Raw genomic sequence first — 17,567 nt, 5'->3', positions numbered from 1 at the left:
AACATAGTCAGTAAGAAGAGTCAATCTACTTGTACTTAGGTCGGCATTGTGCCTTTTCTATTTAATTCGGATGCAATTACTGTGTTTCATCATCAATAAGAAGGTCCAAGGGATACAGTAAACCTGAAGTGAAGCTTCGGAATCTAAAACTGGTCTCACAGGAAAGGTTCAAAGCATAGGCAGTATGAAGAGTCAGTATTCTTGTACTTGAGTCGGCATTGTGCCTTTTGTATTTAACTCCGACGCTATATCTGTGTTTCATCGTCAATAAGATGGTGCAAGGGATACAGTATACCTGAAATGAAGCATAAGAATCTAAAACTGGTCTCACAGGAAAGGTTCAAATCATAGACAGTAAGAAGATTTAGTCATCTTGTACTTAAGTCGGCATTGTGCCTTTTGTATTTAGTTCCTATGCAATTTGTGTGGTGTCACCGCCAGACACCACACTTGCTATGTGGTAGCTTTAATAGGCCGCGGTCCTTTTAGTACATGTCGGACCCGTGTGTCGCCACTGTGTATTCGCAGACCTAGCGCCACCACAAGGCAGGTCTCGATATACGATAGAGCACTCGCCCCAGTTGTACGACGACATTGCTAGCAACAATACGGACGAAGCCTTCCTCTCATTTGCCGAGAGACAGTTAGAATAGCCTTCTGCTAAGTCCATGGCTACGACCTAGCAAGGCGCCAATTGTAACAGTGCATGTATCTTACGAGTCGCATTTGTATACTCGAGAGAGATGTTCACCAGGAGTGAATAAAGTTAAGTATATTCCAGCTACGTACTTTTCTTGCTACCATTCAATAGTTATCCTGTTCCAGACTTCACGCCCGTCTGCGATTGATAGCGTGCCTATCGGCCCCCTCAAAATAACACTGTGTCGGCACTTCTGTCGACACATCAATTTGTGTGTTTCATCGTCAACATGAAGGTCCAAGGGATACAGTAAGCCTGAAGTGAAGCATCGGAAGCTAAAACTGGTCTCACAGGAAAGGTTCAACTTATTGACAGTAAGAAGAGTTTGTCTTCTTGTACTTAAGTCGGCATTTTGCTTTTGTATTTAATTCCAATGCAATTTCTGTGTTTCATCGTCAATATGAAGGTCCAAGGGATACAGCAAACCTCAATGGAAGCATCGGAATCTATAACTGGTCTCACAGGAAAGGTTCAAAATATAGGCAGCAAGAAGAGTCAGTCTTCTTGTTCTAAAGTCGGCAAAGTGCCTTTTGTATTTAATTCCAATTCAATTTCTGTGTTTCATCGTCAATAAGAAGGTCCAAGGGATACAGTAAACCTGAAGTGAAGCATCGTAATCTAAAAATGGTCTCACAGGAAAGGTTCAAATCATAGTCAGTAAGAAGAAACAATCTCGTTGTACATAAGTCGGCATTGTGCCTTTTTTATTTAATTCGGATGCAATTACTGTGTTTCATCGTCAAAAAGAAGGTCCAAGGGATACAGTAAACCTGAAGTGAAGCTTCGGAAACTAGAACTGGTCTCACAGGAAAGGTTCAAATCATAGAATGTAAGAAGAGTCAGTCCTCTTGTACTTAAGTCGGCATTGTGCCTTTTGTATTTAATTCCGATGACATTTCTGTGTTTTGTCGTGAATAAGAATGTCCAAGGGATACAGTAAAAATGAAGTAAAGCATCGGAATGTAAAACTGGTCTCACAGGAAAAATTCAAAGCATAGACAGTAAGAATAGTCAGTCTTCTTGTACTTAAGTCGGCATTGTGCCTTTTGTATTTAATTCCGATGCAATTCCTGTGTTTCATCGTCAATCAGAAGGTCCAAGGGATACAGTAAACCTGAAATGAAGCATCGGAATCTAAAACCGGTCTCACAGGAAAGGTTCAAAACATAGACAGTAAGAAGAGTCAGTCTTCATGTACTGAAGTCAGCATTCTACCTTTTGTATTTAATTCCGATGCAATATCTGTGTTTCATCGTCAATAAGAAGGTCCAAGGGATACAGTAAACCTGAAAGGAAACCTAGGAATCTGAGGCTGGTCTCACAGGAAAGGTTAAAATCATTGACAGTAAGAAGAGTCCGTCTCCTTGTACTTAAGTCGGCATTGTGGCATTTGTATTTAATTCCGATGTAATGTTTGTGTTTCACGTCAGTAAGAAGGTCCAAGGGATACAGTAAACTTGACGTGAAGCACCGGAATCAAAACTGGTCTCACAGGAAAGCTTCAAAACATAGACAGTAAAAAGAGTCAGTCTTCTTGTACTTAAGTCGGAATTGTGCATTTTGTATTAAACTCCGATGCAATTTCTGTGTTCCATCGTCAATGAGCAGGTCCAAGGGATACAGAAAACCTGAAGTGAAGCATCGGAATCAAAACTGGTCGCACAGGGATGGTTCAAAACATTGACAGTAAGAAGAGTCAGTCTTCTTGTACTTAAGTCGGCATTGTGGCTTTTGTATTTAATTCCGATGCTATTTCTGTGTTTCAACGTCAATAAAAAGGTCCAAGGGATACAGTAAACCTGAAGTGAAGCATCGAAAACTAAAACTGGTCTCACAGGAAAGGTTCAAAATATAGACAGTAAGAAGAGCCAGTCTTCTTGTACTAAAGTCGGCATTGTGCCTTTTGTAATTAATTCCGACACAATTTCTGTGTTTCATCGTCAATGAGAAGGTGAGAAGGTCCAAGGGATACAGCAAAAACCTGAAGTAAAGCATCGGAATTTAAAACTGTTCACACAGGAAAGGTTCATAACATAGACAGTAAGAATAGTCAGTCTTCTTGTACTTAAGTCGGCATTGTGCCTTTTGTATTTTATTCCGATGATATTTCTGTGTTTCATCGTCAATAAGAAGGTCCAAGGGATACAGCAAACCTGAATTGAAGGATCGGAATCTATAACTGGTCTCACAGGAAAGGTTCAAAATATACACAGTAAGAAGAGTCAGTCTTCATGAACTTAAGTCGGCATTTTGACTTTTGTACTTAATTCCGATGCTATTTCTGAGTTTCATCGTCAGTAAGAGGGTCGGAGGGATACAGTAAACCTGACGTGAAGCATCGGAAACTAAAACGGGTCTCACAGTAAAGATTCAAAACATAGACAGTAAGAAAAGTCAGTCTTCTTGTACTTAAGTCGGCATTGTGCCTTTTGTATTTAATTCCGATGCAATTTCTGTGTTTCATCGTCAATAAGGAGGTCCAAGGGATACATTAAACCTGAAGTGAAAAATCGGAAACTAAAACTGGTGTCATAGGAAAGGTTCAAAACATAGACAGTAAGAAGAGTCAGTACTCTTGTACTTAAGTCGGCATTGTGCCTTTTGTATTTAATTCCGATGCACTTTCTGTGTTTCATCGTCAATAAGAAGGTCCAATGCATACAGTAAACCTGAAGTAAAGCGTCAGAATCTAAAACTGGTCATACAGGAAACGTTCAAAACATAGACAGTGAGAAGAGTCAGTGTTCTTGTCTTTAAGTCGGCATTGTGCCTTTTGTATTTATTTCCGATGCAATTTCTGTGTTTCATCGTCAATTAGAAGGTGCAAGGGATACAGTAAACCTGAAGTGAACCATAGGAATCTAAAACCGGTCCCACAGGAAAGGATCAAAGCATAGACAGTAAGAAGAGTCGTTATTAATGTCTTTAGGTCAGCATTTTGAATTTTGTATTGAATTCCGATGCAATTTCTGTGTTTCATGGTCAATAAGAAAGTCCAACGGATACAGTAAACCTGAAGTGAAGCATCGGAATCTAAAACTGGTCTCACAGTAAAGGTTCAAAGCATAGACGGTAAGAACAGTCAGTCTTCTTGTACTTAAGTCGGCATTGTGCCTTTTGTATTTAATTCCGATGCAATTTCTGTGTTTCATCGTCAATACGAAAGTCCAAGGGATACAGTAAACCTTAAATGAAGCATAGGCATCTAAAACAGGTCTCATAGGGAAGGTTCAAAACATAGACGGTAAGATGAGTCAGACATCATGTACTTAAGTCGGCATTGTGCCTTTTGTATTTAATTCCGATCGAAATTCTGTGTTTCATCGGCAATATGAAGCTCCAAGGGATACAGTATCCCTGAGGTGATGCATCGGAATCTAAAGCTGGTCTCAGAGGAACGGTTCAAAGTATAGACCGTAAGAAGGGTTAGTCTTCTTGTACTTAAGTCGGCATTGTGCCTTTTGTAATTAATTCCGATGCAATTTCTGTGTTTCATCGTCAATACGAAGGTCCAAAGGATACAGTAAACTTGAAATGAAGCATAGGAATCTGAAACTGGTCTCACAGGAAAGGTTCAAATCATAGACAGTAAGAGGAGTCAGTCTTCTTGTACTTAAGTCGTATTTGTGATTTTTGTATTTAATTCCGATGTAATTTCTGTGTTTCATCGTCAATAAGAAGGTCCAACGGATACAGTAAACCTGAAGTGAAGCATCGGAATCTAAAACTGGTCTCACAGGAGAGCTTTAAAACATAGACATTAAGAAGAGCCAGTCTTCTTGTACTTATGTCGGCATTGTGCCCTTTTCATATATTTCCGATGCAATTTCTGTGTTTCATCGTCAATAAGAAGGTCCAAGGGATACAGTAAACCTGAAGTAAAGCATCGGAATCTAAAACTGATCTCACAGGAAAGGTTCAAAACACAGACAGTAAGTGGAGTCAGTCTTCTTGTTTTTGAGTCAGCATTGTGCATTTTGTATTTAATACCGACGCAATTTCTGTGCTTATTCCTCAATAAGAAGGTCCAAGGGATAAAGTAAACCTGAAGTGAAGCATCAGAATCTAAACTGGTCTCACAAGAAAGGTTCAAAATATAGACAGTAAGAAGAGCAGTCTTCTTGTACTTAAGTCGGCATTGTGCCTTTTGTATTTGATTCCGATGCAATTTCTGTGTTGCACCGTCAATAAGAAGGTCTGAGGCATACATTAAACCTGAAATGAAACATCCGAATCTAAAACTGGTCTCACAGGAAAGGTTCAAACATAGACCGTAAGAAGAGTTAGTCCTCTTGTACTTATGTCGGCATTGTGCCTTTTTTATATAACTGCGATGCAATTTCTGTGTTTCATCGCCAATATGAAGGTCGAAGGGACACAGCAAACCAGAAGTGAAGCATCGGAATCTAAAGTGGTCTCACAGGAGAGGTTCAAAACATAGACAGTAAGAAGAGTCAGTCTTCTTGTACTTAAGTCGGCATTGTGCCTTTTGTATTTAATTCCGATGCAATTTCTGTGTTTCATCGTCAATAACAAGGTCCAAGGGATACAGTGAACCTGAAACAAAGCATAGGAATCTATAACTGGTCTCACAGGAAAGATTCAAATCATAGACAGTAAGAGGAGTCAGTCTTCTTGTTTTTCAGTCTGCATTGTGCCTTTTGTATTAAATTCCGATGCACTTTCTGTGTTTCATCGTCAATAAGATGGTAAAAGGCATACAGTAAACCTGAAATAAAGCATCGGAATTTAAAACTGTTCACACAGGAAAGGTTCATAACATAGACAATATGGAGAGTCTGTCTTCTTGTCTTTAAGTCGGCATTCTGCCTTTTGTATTTAATTTCGATGCAATTTCTGTCTTTCATCGTCAATAAGTAAGCTGTGGGATTCAGTAAACCCAAAGTCAAGCATCGGAATCAAAAATGGTTTCACAGGAAAGTTCAAATCACAGACAGTAAGAACAGTCAGTCTTCTTGTTTTTATGTTTTCATTGTGCCTTTTGTATTTCATTCCGACGCAATTTCTCTGTTTCATCCTCACTAAGAAGGTCCAAGGGGTACAGTAAACCTGAAGTGAAGCATCGAAATCAAAACTGGTCTTACAGGAATGGTTCAAAATATAGACAGTAAGAGGAGTCAGTCTTCTTGTACTTATGTCGGCATTGTGCATTTTGCATTTTATTCCGATGAAATTTCTGTGTTTCATCGTCAATAAGAAGGTCCAAGGGATACAGCAAACCTGAATTGAAGGATCGGAATCTATAACTGGTCTCACAGGAAAGGTCCAAAATATAGACAGTAAGAAGAGTCAGTCTTCTTGAACTTAAGTCGGCATTTTGACTTTTGTATTTAATTCCGATGCTATTTCTGTGTTTCATCGTCAGTAAGAGGTTTGGAGGGATACAGTAAACCTGACGTGAAGCATCGGAAACTAAAACGGGTCTCAGAGTAAAAATTCAAAACATAGACAGTAAGAAGAGTCAGTCTTCATGTACTTAAGTCGGCATTGTGCCTTTTGTATTTAATTCCGATGCAATTACTGTGTTTCATCGTCAATAAGAAGGTTCCAGGGATACATCAAACCTGAAGTGAAGCATCGGAAACTAAAACTGGTGTCATAGGAAAGGTTCAAAACATAGACAGTAAGAAGAGTCAGTACTCTTGTACTTAAGTCGGCATTGTGCCTTTTGTATTTAATACCGATGCACTTTCTGTGTTTCATCGTCAATAAGAAGGTCCAAGGCATACAGTAAACCTGAAGTAAAGCGTCGGAATCTAAAACTGGTCACACATGAAAGATTCAAAGCATAGACAGTAAGAAGAGTCAGTCTTCTAGTACTTAAGTCGGCATTGTGCCTTTTGTATTTAATTCCGATGCAATTCCTGTGTTTCATCGTCAATAAGAAGGTCCAAGGGATACAATTAATCTGAAATGAAGCATCGGAATCTAAAACTGGTCTCACAGGAAAGGTTCAAAACATAGACAGTAAGAAGAGTCAGTCTTCATGTACTGAAGTCGGCATTCTGCATTTTGTATTTAATTCCGATGCAATATCTGTGTTTCATGGTCAATAAGAAGGTCCAAGGGATACAGTAAACCTGAAAGGAAACCTAGGAATCTGAGGCTGGTTTCACAGGAAAGGTTAAAATCATTGACAGTAAGAAGAGTCAGTCTCCGTGTACTTAAGTCGGCATTGTGGCTTTTGTATTTAATTCCGATGTAATGTTTGTGTTTCACGTCAATAAGAAGGTCCTAGGGATACAGTAAACTTGACGTGAAGCACCGGAATCAAAACTGGTCTCACAGGAAAGCTTCAAAACATAGACAGTAAGAAGAGTCAGTCTTCTTGTACTTAAGTCGGAATTGTGCATCTTGTATTAAACTCCGACGCAATTTCTGTGTTCCATCGTCAATAAGCAGGTCCAAGGGATACAGTAAACCTGAAGTGAAGCATCGGATTCTAAAAGTGGTCTCACAGGAAAAGTTCAAATCACGGAATGTAAGAAGAGTCAGTCCTTTTGTACTTAAGTCAGCATTGTGCCTTTTGTATTTAATTCCGATGCAATTTCTGTGTTTCATCGTCAATAAGAAGGTCCAATGGATACAGTATACCTGAAGTAAAGCATCCGAATCTAAAACTGGTCCCACAGGAAAGGTTCAAATCATAGACAGAAAGAAGAGTCAGTCTTCTTGTTTTTAAGTGGGCATTGTGCCTTTTGTATTTAATTCCGAAGCAATTTCTGTGTTTCATCGTCAGTAAGAAAGTCCAAGGGATACAGAAAACCAGAAGTGAAGCATCGGAATCAAAACTGGTCTCACAGGGATGGTTCAAAACATTGACAGTAAGAGGAGTCAGTCTTCTTGTACTTAAGTCGGCATTGTGCCTTTTGTATTTAATTCCGATGCTATTTCTGTGTTTCATCGTCAATAAGAAGGTCCAAGGGATACAGTAAACCTGAAGTGAAGCATCGAAAACTATAACTGGTCTCATAGGAAAGGTTCAAAACATAGACAGTAAGAAGGGACAGTCATCTTGTACTAAAGTCGGCATTGTGCCTTTTGTAATTAATTCCGACACAATTTCTGTGTTTCATCGTCAATGAGAAGGTGAGAAGGTCCAAGGGATACAGTAAACCTGAACTGAAGCATCGGAATCTAAAACTGGTGTCACAGGATAGTTTCAAATCATGGAATGTAAGAAGAGTCCGTCCTCTTGTACTTAAGTCGGCATTGTGCCATTTGTATTTAATTCCGATGCACTCTCTGTGTTTCATCGTCAATAAGTAGGTCCAAGGCATACAGCAAACCTGAAGTAAAGCATCGGAATTTAAAACTGTTCACACAGGAAAGGTTCATAACATAGACAGTAAGGAGAGTCGGTCTTCTTGTCTTTAAGTCGGCATTGTGCCTTTTGTACTTAATTTCGATGCAATTTCTGTGTTTCATCGTCAATAAGTAAGTCTGTGGGATTCAGTAAACCTGAAGTGAAGCAACGGAATCAAAAATGGTTTCACAGGAAAGTTCAAATCACAGACAGTAAGAACAGTTAGTATTCTTGTTTTTATTTTTTCATTGTGCCATTTGTATTTCATATTGACGCAATTTCTGTGTTTCATCGTCACTAAGAAGGTCCAAGGGGTACAGTAAACCTGAAGTGAAGCATTGGAATCTAAAACTGGTCTCACTTAAAGATTCAAAACATAGCCAGTAAGAAATTCTGTGTTTCACCGTCAATATGAAGCTCCTAGGGATACAGTATCCCTGAAGTGAAGCATCGGAATCTAAAACTGGTCTCAGAGGAACGGTTCAAAGTATAGACAGTAAGAAGAGTCAGTCTTCTTGTACTTAAGGCGTATTTGTGATTTTTGTATTTAATTCCGATGTAATTTCTGTGTTTCATCTTCAATAAGAAGGTCCAAGGGATACAGTAAACCTGAAGTGAAGCATCGGAATCAAAATTGGTCTCACAGGAGAGCTTTAAAACATAGACATTAAGAAGAGCCAGTCTTCTTGTACTTATGTCGGCATTGTGCCCTTTGCATATATTTCCGATGCAATTTCTGTGTTTCATCGTCAATAAGAAGGTCCAAGGGATACAGTAAACCTGAAGTAAAGCATCGGAATCTAAAACTGATCTCACAGGAAAGGTTCTAAACATAGACAGTAAGTGGAGTCAGTCTTCTTGTTTTTGAGTCAGCATTGTGCATTTTGTATTTAATACCGACGCAAATTCTGTGTTTCATCGTCAACAAGAAGGTCCAAGGGTTACAGTAAACCTGAAGTGAAGCATCAGAATCTAAACTGGTCTCACAAGAAAGGTTCAAAATATAGACAGTAAGAAGAGTCAGTCTTCTTGTACTTAAGTCGGCATTGTGCCTTTTGTATTTAATTCCGAAGCAATATCTGTGTTTCACCGTCAATAAGAAGGTATAAGGCATACAATAAACCTGAAATGAAACATCGGAATCTAAAACTGGTCTCACAGGAAATGTTCCAACATAGACCGTAAGAAGAATCAGTCTTCTTGTACTTATGTCGGCATTGTGCCTTTTTTATATAACTACGATGCAATTTCTGTGTTTAATCGTCAATATGAAGGTCCAAGGGACACAGCAAACCTGAAGTGAAGCATCGGAATCTAAACTGGTCTCACAGGAAAAGTTCAAAACATAGACAGTATGAAGAGTCAGACTTCTTGTACTTAAGTCGGCATTGTGCCTTTTGTATTTAATTCCGATGCAATTTCTGTGTTTCATCGTCAATAAGATGGTCCAAGGCATACAGTAAACCTGAAGTAAAGCATCGGAATTTAAAACTGTTCAGACAGGAAAGGTTCATAACATAAACAGTAAGGAGAGTCGGTCTTCTTGTCTTTAAGTCGGCATTCTGCCTTTTGTATTCAATTTCGATGCAATTTCTGTGTTTCATCGTCAATAAGTAAGTCTGTGGGATTCAGTAAACCTGACGTCAAGCATCGGAATCAAAAATGGTTTCACAGGAAAGTTCAAATCACAGACAGTAAGAACAGTTAGTCTTCTTGTTTTTATGTTTTCATTGTGCCTTTTGTATTTCATTCCGACGCAATTTCTGTGTTTCATCGTCACTAAGAAGGTCCAAGGGGTACAGTAAACCTGAAGTGAAGCACCGGAATCAAAACTGGTCTCACAGGAAAGCTTCAAAACATGGACAGTAAGAAGAGTCAGTCTACTGGTTTTTAAGTGGGCATTGTGCCCTTTGTATTTAATTCCCACGTAATTTCTTGTTTCATCGTCAATAAGTAAGTCCAAGGGATACAGTAAACCTGAAGTGAAGCATCGAAATCAAAACTGGTCTTACAGGAATGGTTCAAAACATAGACAGTAAAAGGAGTCAGTCTTCTTGTACTTATGTCGGCCTTGTGCCTTTTGTATTTAATTCCGATCGAAATTCTGTGTTTCATCGTCAATATGAAGCTCCAAGGGATGCAGTATACCTGAAGTGAAGCATCGGAATCTAAAACTGGTCTCAGAGGAACGGTTCAAAGTATAGACCGTAAAAAGAGTCAGTCTTCTTGTACTTAAGTCGGCATTGTGCCTTTTGTAATTAATTCCGATGCAATTTCTGTGTTTCATCGTCAAAAAGAAGGTCCAACGGATACAGGAAACCTGAAGTGAAGCATAGGAATCTGAAACTGGTCTCACAGGAAAGGTTCAAATCATAGACAGTAAGAAGAGCCAGTCTTCTTGTACTTATGTCGGCATTGTGCCCTTTGTATATATTTCCGATGCAATTTCTGTGTTTCATCGTCAATAAGAAGGTCCAAGGGATACAGTAAACCTGAATTAAAGCATCGGAATCTAAAACTGATCTCACAGGAAAGGTTCAAAACATAGACAGTAAGTGGAGTCAGTCATCTTGTTTTTGAGTCAGCATTGCGCATTTTGTATTTAATACCGACGCAATTTCTGTGTTCCATCGTCAATAAGAAGGTCCAAGGGATACAGTAAACCTGAAGTGCGGCATCAGAATCTAAATTGGTCTCACAAGAAAGGTTCAAAATATGGACAGTAAGAAGAGTCAGTCTTCTTGTACTTAAGTCGGCATTAGGCCTTTTGTATTGATTTCCGATGCAATTTCTGTTTCATCGTCAATAAGAAAGTCTGAAGGATACAGTAAACCTGAAGTGAAGCATCGGAATCAAAACTGGTCTCACAGGAAGGGTAAAAAACATAGACAGTAAGGAGAGTCAGTCTTCTTGTACTTAAGTCGGCATTGTTTGTATTGTATGTAATTCCGATGCAATTTCTGTGTTTCACCGTCAATAAGAAGGTCTAAGGCATACATTATACCTCAAATGAAACATCGGAATCTAAAACTGGTCTCACAGGAAAGGTTCAAACATAGACCGTAAGAAGAGTCAGTCTTCTTGTACTTATGTCGGCATTGTGATTTTTTTATATAACTACGATGCAATTTCTGTATTTCATCGTCAATATGAAGGTCCAAGGGACACAGCAAACATGAAGTGAAGCATCGGAATCTAAACTGGTCGCACAGGAAAGGTTCAAAACATAGACAGTAAGAAGAGTCAGTCTTCTTGTACTTAAGTCGGCATTGTGCGTTTTGTATTTATGTCCGATGCAAATTCTGTGTATCATCGTCAATAAGTAGGTCTAAGGGATACAGAAAACCTGAAGTGATGCATCGGAATCTAAAACTGGTCTCAAAGGAAAGGTTCAAATCATGGAATGTAAGAAGAATCAGTCCTCCTGTAGTTAAGTCGGCATTGTGCCTTTTGTATTTAATTCCGATGCAATTTCTGTGTTTCATCGTCAATAAGAAGTTACAAGGGATACAGTAAACCTAAAATGAGGCATAGGTTTCTGAAACTGGTCTCACAGGAAAGGTTTACATCATAGACAGGAGGAAGACTCAGTCTTCTTGTACTTAGGTCGGCAATGTGCCTTTTGTATTTAATTCCGATGCAATATATGTGTTTCATCGTCAATAAGGAGGTCCAAGGGATACAGTAAACCTGAAGTGAAGCATCGGAATCTAAAACTGCTATCACAGGAAAGGTTCAAAACATAGAGAGTAAGAAGAGTCAGTCTTCATGTTTTTAAGTGGGCATTGTGCAATTTGTATTTACTTCCGACGCAATTTCTGTGTTTGATCGTCAATAAGAAAGTCCAAGGGATACAGTAAACCTGACGTGAAGCATCGGAATCAAAACTGGTCTCACAGGAATGGTTCAAAACATAGACAGTAAGAGGAGTCGGTCCTCTTGTACTTATGTCGGCATTGTGCCTTTTGTATTTAATTCCGATGCAATTTCTGTGTTTCATCGTCAATAAGAAAGTCCAAGGGATACAGTAAACCTGAAGTAAAGCATTGGAATCTAAAACTGGTCTCACGGGTGAGGTGCAAAATATAGACAGTAAGAGGAGGCGGTCTTCTTGTTTTCATGTAGGCACTGTGCCTTTAGTATTTAATTCCGAAGCTATTTCTGTGTCTCATCGTCAATAAGAGAGTCTGAGGGATACAGTAAACCTGAAGTGAAGCATCGGAATCAAACCTGGTCTCACAGGAAGGGTTCAAAACATAGACAGTAAGAAGAGTCAGTCTTCTTGTACTTAAGTCGGCATTGTGCGTATTGTATTTAATTCCTATGCAATTTCTGTGTTTCATCGTCAATAAGAAGGTCCAAGGGATACAGTAAATCTGAGGTGAAGCATCGGAATCGAAACTGGTCTCACAGGAAAGGTTTAAAACATAGACAGTAAGAGGAGTCAGTCTTCTTGTACTTAAGTCGGCTTGGGCCTCTTGTATTTAATTCCGATGCAATCTCTGTGTATCATCGTCAATAAGCAGGTCTAAGGGATACAGTAAACGTGAAGTGTAGCATCCGAATCTAAAACTGGTCTCACAGGAAAGGGACAAATCATGGAATGTAAGAAGAGTCAGTCCCCTTGTACTTAAGTCGGCATTGTGCCTTTTGTATATGACTACAATGCAATTTCTGTGTTTCATCGTCAATATGAAGGTCCAAGGCATACAGTAAACCTGAAGTGAAGCATCGGAATCTAAAACTGGTCTCACACGAAAGGTTCAAAGATTAACAGTAAGAAGAGTCAGTCTTCTCGTTTTTAAGTCGGCATTGTGCCTTTTGTATTTAAATCCGATGCAATTTCTGTGTTTCATCGTCAATAAGAAGGTCCTAGGCATACAGTAAACCTGAATTGAAGCATCGGAATCTAAAACTGGTCTAACAGGAAAGGTTCCAAGCATAGACAGTAAGAAGAGTCAGTCCTCATGTACTTAAGTGGCTTTGTGCCTTTTGTATTTAAATCCGATGCAGTTTATGTGTTTCATCGTCAATAAGCAGGTCCAAGGGATAAAGTAAACCTGAAAAGAAGCATCGGAATCTAAAACTGGTCTAACAGGAAAGGTTCAAAACATAGACTGCAAGAAGAGTCAGTCTTCTTGTTTTTAAGTGGGCATTGTGCCATTTGTATTTAATTCCGACGCAATTTCTGTGTTTCATCGTCAATAAGAAAGTCCAAGGGATCCAGTAAACCTGCAGTGAAGCATCGGAATCTAAACTGGTCTCACAGGAATGGTTCAAAATATAGACACTAAGATAAGTCACTCTTCTTGTACTTAAGTCGGCATTTTGATTTTTGTATGTAATTCCGTTGCAATTTCCGTGTTTCATCGTCAATAAGAAGGTCCAAGGGATACAGTAAACCTGAAGTGAAGCATCGGAACCTAAAACTGGTCTCACAGTAAAGATTCAAATATAGACATTAAGAAGAGTCAGTCTTCTTGTACTCAAGTCGGCATTGTTCCTTTTCTATTTAATTCCAATGCAGCTTCTGTGGTTCATCGTCAGTGAGAAGGTCCAAGGGATACAGTAAACCTGAAGTGAAGCATCGGAAACTAAAACTGGTCTCACAGGAAGGTTAAAATCATAGAATGTAAGAAGAGGCAGTCCTCTTGTACTTAAGTCGGCATTGTGCCTTATGTATTTAAATCCGATGCAATTTCTTGTTTCATCGTCAATAAGAAGATCCAAGGTATGCAGTAAACCTGAAGTGAAGCATCGGAATCAAAACTGGTCTCACAGGAAAGGTTCTAATCGTAGAAAGTATGAAGAGTCGGTCCTCTTCTACTTAAGTCGGCAATGTGCCTTTTGTATTTAATGCCGATGCAGTTTCTGTGTTTCACCGTCAATAAGAAAGTCTGAGGGATACTGTAAACCTGAAGTGAAGCATCTGAATCTAAAACTGGTCACACTGGAGAGGTTCAAAGCATAGAGAGTAAGAGGAGTCAGTCTTCTTGTTTTTAAGTGGGCATTGTGCCTTTTGTATTTTATTCCGACGCAATTTCTGTGTTTCATCCTCAACAAGAAAGTCCAATTGATACAGTAAACCTAAGTGAAGCATCGGAATCAAAACTGGTCTCACAGGAATGGTTCATAACATACATAGTAACACGAGTCAGTCTTCTTGTACTTAAGTCGGCATTGTGCCTTTTGTATGTAATTCCGACGCAATTTCTGTGTTTCATCGTCAATATGAGGGTCCAAGGAATACAGTAAACCAAAGTGAAGCATCGGAATCAAAAACTGGTCTCACGCGAGAGGTTCAAAGTATAGACAGTAAGATGAGTCAGTCTTCTTGTACTTAAGTCGGCATTTTGATTTTTGTATTTAATTCCGTTGCAATTTCTGTGTTTCCTCGTTAATAAGAAGGTCCAAGGGATACAGTAAACCTGAAGTGAAGCATCTGAATCTAAAACTGGTTTCACAGTAAAGATTCAAAACATAGACAGTAAGAAGAGTCAGTCTTCTTGTACTTAAGTCAGAATTGCACCTTTTGTATTTAATTCCAATGCAACTTCTGTGGTTCATCGTCAGTCAGGGGGTCCATGGGATACAGTAAACCTGAAGTGAAGCATCGTAATCTAAATCAGGTCTCGCAGGAAAGGTTCAAAACATAGACAGCAAGAAGAGTCAGTCTTCTTTTACTTAAGTCGGCATTGTGCCTTTTCTATTTAATTCCGATGCAATTTCTGTGTTTCATCGTCAATAAGAAGGTCCAAGGGATACAGTAAACCTGAACTAAGCATCGGAATCTAAAACTGATCACACAGGAAAGGTTCAAAACATAGACAATATGAGGAGTCAGTCTTTATGTTTTTAAGTTGGCATTGTGCCTTTTGTATTTAATACCGATGCAATTTCTGTGTTTCATCGTCAAGAAGAAGGTCCAATTGATACAGTAAACTTGAACTAAAGCATCGGAATCTAAAACTGGTCTCACGGGAGAGGTTCAAAACATAGACAGTAAGAGGAGTCGGTCTTCTTGTTTTCGAGTCGGCACTGTGCCTTTTGTATTTAATTCCGATGCAATTTCTCTGTTTCATCGTCAATAAGAAGGTCCAAGGGATACATTAACGCTGAAGTGAAGCATCGGAATCTCAAACTGGTCTCACAGTAAAGGTTCAATTCATAGAATGTAAGAAGAGTCAGTCCTCTTGTACTTAAGTCGGCATTGTGCCTTTTGTATTTAGTTCCGATGCAATTTCTATGTTCCATCGTCAATAAGAAGGTCCAAGGGATACAGTAAACCTGAAGTAAAGCATCGGCATCTAAAACTGGTCTCAAAGGATAGGTTCAAAACATAGACAGTAAGAAGACTCAGTCTTCTTGTCTTTAAGTGGGCATTATGGCTTTTGTATTTAATTCCGACGCATTTTCTGTGTTTCATCGTCAATAAGAAAGTCCAAGGGAAACAGTAAACCTGAAGTGAAGCATCGGAATCAAGACTGGTCTCACAGGAATGGTTCAAAACATTGACAGTAAGAGGAGTTAGCTTTCTTGTACTTAAGTCGGCATTGGTCCTTTTGTATTTAATTCCAATGCAGCTTCTGTGGTTCATCGTCAGTCAGAAGGTCCAAGGAATACAGTAAACATGAAGTGAAGCATCGTAATCTAAAACAGGTCTCGCAGGAAAGGTTCACATCATAGACAGTAAGAAGAGTCAGTCTTCTTGTACTTAAGGCGGCATTGTGCCTTTTGTTTTTAATTCCAATGCAACATCTGTGGTTCTTCGTCGGTCAGAAGGTCCAAGGGATACAGTAAACCTGACGTGAAGCATCGGAATCTAAAACTGGTCTCACAGGAAAGGTTCAAATCATAGAATGTAAGAAGAGTCAGTCCTCTTGTACTTAAGTCGGCGTTGTGCCTTTTGTATTTAATTCCGATGCAATTTCTGTGTTTCATCGTCAATATGAGGGTCCAAGGGATACAGTAAACCAAAGTGAAGCATCGGAATCAAAAACTGGTCTCACGCGAGAGGTTCAAAGTATAGACAGTAAGATGAGTCAGTCTTCTAGTACTTAAGTCGGCATTTTGATTTTTGTATTTAATTCCGTTGCAATTTCTGTGTTTCCTCGTTAATAAGAAGGTCCAAGGGATACAGTGAACCTGAACTAAGCATCGGAAGCTAAAACTGATCACACAGGAAAGGTTCAAAACATAGACAATATGAGGAGTCGGTCTTCATGTTTTTAAGTTGGCATTGTGCCTTTTGTATTTAATACCGATGCAATTTCTGTGTTTCATCGTCAAGAAGAAGGTCCAATTGATACAGTAAACTTGAACTAAAGCATCGGAATCTAAAACTGGTCTCACGGGAGAGGTTCAAAACATAGACAGTAAGAGGAGTCGGTCTTCTTGCTTTGAGTCGGCATTGTGCCTTTTGTATTTAATTCCGATGCAATTTCTGTGTTTCATCGTCAATAAGAAGTTCTGAGGGATACAGTAAACCTGAAGTGAAGCATCGGAATCAAAACTGGTCTCACAGGAAGGGTTCAAAACACAGACAGTAAGAGGAGTCAATTTTTATGTAATTAAGTTGGCATTGTGCCTATTGTATTTAATTCCGATGCAATATATGTGTTTCATCGTCAATAAGAAGGTCCAAGGGATACAGTAAACCTGAAGTGAAGCATCGGAATCAAAACTAGTCTCACAGGAAAGGTCGAAACATAGACAGTAAGAGGAGTCAGTCTTCTTGTACTAAACTCGGCATTGTGCCTCTTGTATTTAATTCCGAAGCAATTTCTGTGTTTCATCGTCAATAAGAAGGTACAAGGGATACAGTAAACCTGAAATGAAGCATAGGAATCTAAAACTGGTCTCACTGGAAAGGTTCAAATCATAGACAGTAAGAAGACTCAGTATTCTTGTACTTAAGTCGGCATTGTGATTTTTGTATTTAATGCCGATGCAATTTCTTTGTTTCATTGTCAATAAAAAGGTCCAAGGGATACAGTAAACCTGAAGTGAAGCATCGGAATCTAAAACTGATCTCACAGGAGAGCTTCAAATGATAGATTGTAAGAAGAGTCAGTCTTCTTGTTTTTATGTCGACATTGTGCCTTTTGTATTTAATTCCGACGCAATTTCTGTGTTTCATACGTCAACAAGACGGTCCAAGGGACACAGTAAACCTGAAGTAAAACATCGGCATCTAAAACTGGTCTCACAGGAAAGGTTCAAATCATAGACAGTGAGAAGAGTCAGTCTTATTGTTTTTATGTGGGCATTATGAAATTTGTATTTAATTCCGACGCAATTTCTGTGTTTCATCGTCAACAAGAAGGTCCAAGGGATACAGTAAACCTGGAGTGAAGGATCGGAATCAATACTGGTCTCACAGGAAAGGTTCAAAACATAGACAGTAAGAAAACTCAGTCTTCTTGTTCTTAAGTCGGCATTGTGCCTTTTGTATTTAATTACGTTGCAATATCTGTGTTTCATCGTCAATACGAAGGTCCAAGGGATACAGTAAACCAAAGTGAAGCATCGGAATCAAAA

This window comes from Schistocerca serialis, chromosome 6, assembly GCF_023864345.2.
Source record: "Schistocerca serialis cubense isolate TAMUIC-IGC-003099 chromosome 6, iqSchSeri2.2, whole genome shotgun sequence".
NCBI classification, from domain to species: Eukaryota; Metazoa; Arthropoda; class Insecta; order Orthoptera; family Acrididae; genus Schistocerca; species Schistocerca serialis.
The sequence above is the reverse complement of the archived record's forward strand: the minus strand, read 5'-3'. Positions refer to the sequence as shown.